Source organism: Spea bombifrons, chromosome 4, assembly GCF_027358695.1.
Source record: "Spea bombifrons isolate aSpeBom1 chromosome 4, aSpeBom1.2.pri, whole genome shotgun sequence".
Classification (NCBI taxonomy): domain Eukaryota; kingdom Metazoa; phylum Chordata; class Amphibia; order Anura; family Pelobatidae; genus Spea; species Spea bombifrons.
The window spans coordinates 83,168,923-83,175,576 of NC_071090.1; positions in this window are offsets into that span (position 1 = coordinate 83,168,923).

The following is a 6,654-nucleotide window of genomic DNA, read 5'->3' on the forward strand; positions in this document are numbered from 1 at the left end:
GCAGGTTATTTGAATCCAAAGTGCTCTTTATATGTAAAAGTATAAATTAATTACATTTCTTTTAAAAATGTACAAATAACCCATACTGTAAGGGCTTCAAGCTGGTTTGGTTACACTAAAAAACACGGGGAAAAGTATATTTTGTAGTAATGGTAGTAAAAGAAAAATCATCTGGCTGTCTATAGGACAACGTTTGAGAGCCACTGTTTTTGAGAGCTTGTATGCTAACAAAATGTTATCCCATTTGCCCTGTCATATTGATCCACGCCTCATTAACTCGCTGTACATAAAGAATTATTAAAAGGGTTTTGAAAGCATTAGAAGCCTTCAGAATTGTCCACATGTTTACATCCACTTAAACAGACCTTCTGTGTTTATTTAACATTGAAATCCCAGTTGATTTATTCCTTCCATTTGCATGTGTTTTACAGTAAGGCACCAAGTATGTGCCAGGAGTCACATGGCTAAATTACCAATGTGGCGGAGAATTTGCAAATTACTAAAGTTTGCTGTCTCGACTAAACTCTGATCCAAAAAATGTTCTAGGAAGTGTGAGAAGGGCTAACGTGACGACAGATGTATATAATGCAACGTTTCAGCTTTAATATCAACAAACACACTTTGTGCTTTTTGTATTTGTCTCTAAATCGGGGTTGGCCAACTTCTTTCTGAGGAACGTGTACCATCAAAACCATACACTGATAGGAAGGGGTCTGACACCATTAAGTTAATTTTCTAACATACTAAAGTTTTCAAGACAAAAACGCGTTGCACCAGTACGCCCCAAATTCTCCCTGTCCCTACACGGGAGATTCGGGTGTCTTTTGACAGCCAGCACTTCCCTGTTAGCAAAAGCAAGCTTTGCCGGCTTCCCGCTGATCGATCATTTATCAGCACAAGCACCGGTACACATTTCCATAAGGAATGCATGATTGGGCTGGCGTCCACTGGAAGGTCACTAGAGGACAGGATCTTCGATTACTCCACTGCTGGTTTATCACACACATTGTCCATAGAGCCTGGCTTGTTGATCACATCAATTGTTCCATTGGCTCTTCATACCCTCCAGAATCAAACTCAAAACCTCTGATCCTGACCTACAGCGCCCCCGATATCTCTACCCTCTTATCCAAATACACCCCTAACTGCCCTCTACGTTCCTTTCATGACTTGCGTTTCTCTTCTAGCATCATTACCTCGTCCCAGTCACAAACTCAGAATTTCACAAGTGTTGTAAATCTTCTCTGGAATATCTGCAGCTGAATGCCTACTCCATAGCATGATGTTTAATGCTTAAAGCTGCCAATCAAGGGTAAGAAGGCACCCCCACTGAATCAGCTGACTCGTCTTCCATGCACGCGCACAGGGAACTTATTAAATCACCCCCTTTACCAAGCCAGCAGTGGACTGGTATGGCTGAATACATTTCGTAGGCGGCAAATAGCGCGGGAATGTGAAATGAGGCAAATATAGGGGGATTATGCAGGAGGCCCCAATGCATTAGCAGTGGACACACCACACAAACTGGCCGAGTCAGTTATAATATGAATTCTATTGCATATAGAGGCTGGAGTGTCCCCGTAAGTAACTACCGTATATTCCGGCGTATAAGACGACTGGGCGTATAAGACGACCCCCAACTTTTACAGTCCAAATATAGAGTTTGGCCTATACTCGCCGTATAAGACTACCCCTCTACCCAGCGTACAACAACCAGCCAATCACGGCAATCGATGTACCTTACCAGTGATTTGCTGGTTGATTTGCTGACATATACATACATGCACTGCCCTTACACACACACACACACACACACACACACACACACACACACACACACACACAATATATATATCTATATATATATCTACACGTATGCCTGTCCATACATACACATTTATACACTGCCCTCACCACACACCCCTGCCTTTACACACACATGTATATGTATATGTGTATATATATATATATATATATATATATATATATATATATATATATATATATACACACACACACACACACGTATGTATATATATATATATACACACACACACCAGTATATATATATATACACACCAGTGTGTGTGTGTGTGTGTGTATATATATATATATATATATATATATATGTATGTATATATATATATATATATATATATATATATATATATATATATATATATATATATTTCTCCCCCCTTTCTCCCTATCTCTCACCTTATCTTCTGTCTTCTTTCTTCCATCCAGTTGTGGGAGCCCGAGGTCTGGCACTTCAGACCTCGGCTTCCCTGCTCTCTAATCACTAGGCGCCGGGACATGACATCATCCCTGCGCTCGGCATCAATAGCCGGCGCCTAGTGATTAGAGAGCAGGGAAGCCGAGGTCTGAAGTGCCAGACCTCGGGAAGCCCGAGGTCTGGCACTTCAGACCTCGGCTTCCCTGCTCCCTCATCACTACGTGCCGGCAATTAAAGCTGGGCGCCGGGACATGACGGCATCCCTGCGCTCGGCCTCAATAGCCGGCGCGTAGTGATTAGAGAGATTGGTGGCTTCGTGGGAACCTCCGGCTTGGTAAGTACCCGGCGTATAAGACGACCCCCCACTTTTAAGAAGATTTTTTGGGGTTAAAAAGTCGTCTTATACGCCGGAATATACGGTATATCAATGAAAAAGCTTAATTGATGATAGATGCACTATAAAATGGCTTAAAACGTAACACTTTCAATATAGATAAATAGTTAATATGTCACTCAAGGGTTCAATTGTTAGTGTTATGCTGACTTTAATCTGATCTGTGCATCTGCTCAGTGTATTACCTTTCAATAGTGTGTTATATGTGTTGGGACCTGCATAAAAAAATTCTAGTTTTTGTTTAAAAAGTATTTGTGACGTCTATGCTAATACCCGGAATCACTTAAATAGCATCTCCTGGATGGCATTTATCGGGGGGGGGGGCAGATGGGGAAAACAAATTTGGGAGGATTCTGCAAAATCATCCCCAGTGCAATTGCAAAATGGACCCCATGGAAAATACGGTGCATTCGATGACTGGCGTGTCCCTTTAAAAGTGCTACTAAAGACTTGTTTTGGCACTATAAAGAGAAACCACGAAGAAGCTCTATAGGGTCTGATAGATGGATAGTTAACAAAACGTGGCAATACAACTGTTCATCTATGATAAGTGGTGTGCTTTTATTTTGCAGAAAAAGAAATAATACCATATTGAACATAGATGTCTCTCCACATAGCAGACATACTTTGGAAGGAAAGCACCTACAAAGAAATCTACCAAATGTGTGAGAGAAACTAGACACACCACAGAGTCTCTTCTGCATAATGTGTCAACCCTCACTCATCATGTTAACAACAACACCTCAAACTTCTTTGAAAGTTTTCTTTGAATAGGTTATTTTGGTGGTGTTCCTGCAGCCTTCATACATTGAATAATAAAGAAAAGAAAGGTGTGACAATGCTACACATTGATTAAATATTGCTTTTTAAAGTAACAATTTTATTTGTATTCTTACAAACCAGTGCTATAGTAACTGCACACACACATCAAGAATAGAATATTAGACGTGCAGCTGCAGACAGGCAAACACTAATCCGTTATAAATTATGCTGGTGGGAATAAAATGGTATGCATGTGTGCGTGACTATGGACCCAAATGTGTAAACATGTGTCCCGTTTCTATCCATCAGTCGAGCTCCATCGATGTATGCACGGCAGGGAATTTGTCTGTCCCATTACAGTAACAAACATTTCAAAAATAGCAATTTTAGATAATGTAACATTTTTTTTTTATCACTTTCAGTTTAACAGTGGCGTTCCGACTTAGGCTGGCACTTTTCAAACAAGGTTATGATTCTCCAAGCACATTTCTGGGGTTTAGTTAACTTCCCAGAACATATAATACATTCCCATAGGATTCATAAAGCCTTTCCTGATTTTTTTGGATACGTTTAGCCCAGACATATTTAAATACATTAAATCCCAACTGCTAATTGTTCGTACAGTCGGGACATTTGATAGATCATCTGTCAAATGTAATTTGTTTAATTCCTTCCTAACGACGCTAATTGCTAATATTACATGAAAATCATTTGCAACAGCTGGAAGAAAAGAAAACACGATTGTATTTACCACACCCATTAATTATAAGAAAATCCGCCAATGTGGAGATATCCAATGCATTTGCTAATAATTTAAAACAGATCATTTGCCCGTAACTGAAAGGCAATGTTACTAAAATGGAAATACCTTTATTCTGTAAAGATGCTGCCAACTGAGGCACCGACTGTATACAAACATTTAAATTGCACAGCCATTAGCAATTGCATCTTCTTCAAACATCAAAGAACAGCACTATTTCCATCCATTATGTCCGCTTGGTATTGGCATCTGGATCGGCTTAAGGCAGAGGTAAAGATGTCAAGCTCGCATGTCATCACCCATAGAGATGGGAAGATGGTTTACTTAGGTCATTCAGCAAGGCTTTGGCAGACTTCCTCCGGCTAACTTGTCACGCAGATTTAACCCATTAGTTGGACAGAGGTCTGGGAATACTATAGTAAAAGCCCCACAAAGAGCTTTAAGCCGGGAGTCCCGCGAATATGCAGAAACAGATACAGCACTAACTAGGTACTGAAGTGTTAATGATTATAGCAGCTCTTCAGGGTGCTCGAGGATACATTGCAATATGGCACGTATGCTCTTTAGCTTTCACCAGCTGAGGAATTATCATGTTACAAATAGTTAGGAAGGCTGCTCTCGCTGGCATGCCGGTAAAATAAAACTATGAGCCAATATAGCAGACACTAATTCACCTCCACGTCTGAAGTGCATTTGGCTGCCTTCTGTTGTAATATGCTTTTGTTACGTACGACGTAAACGCTAGGAATAAAGGGAAGACACAAACATGCTGAAGCGTGGCATTTGGCAGTATAATTAGTGTAATTAGGGTGCTCATGTCATGAAAAAATGAGCAAAAATAACGTATGTATTATGCTAGTAAATGTACATATTCCATGATTTTTATATATATTGTGCCAGGCGGCATATTTTGGTTTTGGGCGTACCCTAGGCCTGACACCACTTCCCTTTGGCCTCTCCACTGAGCCTGAGGTTATGACATCATATCCTGGTCTGCTACGACACAAGGTACAGGCACGGATACAGCATGTTAAGGAGGCTGTGTACCCCTCTAAAACCTAACTCTGTTTTGAATTGATTTTTATTATTTCTCATTATTAAAACAAAAAAAAATGTTCAGCAAAAAACAAAAACACAACTATATTGAAAAATTGCCAAATAGAATTGGACATTATGAGTCCCTTTAAAACTATTTTGTCATGAACAACTTTGTGCACTATAGTTAGTTGCTACTAGCTCAAAAAGTCCACTAGCTGACTGTGATTACACGTACTTCACAGCTGGTCCGGATTACATTTAGTCTGGTTTATTTATTGGGGACAGTATCCATTGCACAAGATTATTGGCATCCGGGCTGTGCTTAATTGTACAGAATCCAAGCTAAAGCAATCCAGCATTAAAGATACTGCTTCACAGTGAATTACATATTTATTAGATTAAGCTATTGACTATCATTTCGGAAAGTATGCCTAACACGTATCATCTAGTTCTTTACCATCACGTAGTGTTTATCCAGCAGCCTGCAAGTCTGCCAGACTTGGGATGAAATTTAGCACTCCAAAGACATTCACCAAACTTTACGTAAAGCGTCGTAATCCTCTGTCCGATAAATAAAAAGTCTAAATTCCAAGTAGGAAACATATCAGTTTAAGAAGAATACGCCAGCCATTATATGCACTCTAATGCCTATGATAGCTGCATGGTCCCTTAAATATTAATGTTATGCCTTCTGCCCCTTCCCTTCTGCCAAACACATATCCCTGCGTCTGATATACTTACCACCAGTCAGCTTCAGTGCTGGCTCGGCGAACACCGCAGGCGAGGGTCTATTCTTTTACCACTGATATCACTGGGAGCAATTTCTTGTCACTGATTGGCTGCTTCAAGCAGCTTCAAGTGGCAAGAAATGGCAGGCCGTGAAGAAGGAAGGCAGCTGCAGCAATTTATAGGTCAGGTGTTTTAATTTTTTTATTTGAATATTTCATATTACACACAGTAAACTTTTGCTTTAATGTATACAAGGGGCTGGGATGCCATGGTTTCAGAAAACGCTACTTCCGACACAACTTTGTGAGCATTCTAAATAACTCAACATATGCCAACGTGCTTATCAACAGTTTTTAGAAAAAAAGGGTCTACACTTGCATAATATAATGTATTTAATGGGCCAAACACTGCCCTTTAAATACACAATTGTTCTAATATAAGTAAAGTGAGAGGTGATGAAGAATACTTAACACCAAGTAGTTCACCTATTACTGGTTTATAAGAAGGCAGTGATTTACGGGCCAAATATGGGAGGAAAAAGTAGAACGATAGGGGTTTCAACCACTGCTGTATCCCAGTTGTCTCTTAGCACAGTCAGGACATAAATATGACTTCCAAGGATTGGAATTGTGTTTTTTGCTGTTCATATTATTATTATTAATAATATTATTCTTTTAATGAGGCCAGGCCTCTGCAGAACTGCAAATATTAGTACAATAAAGGTTGACTAAAGCA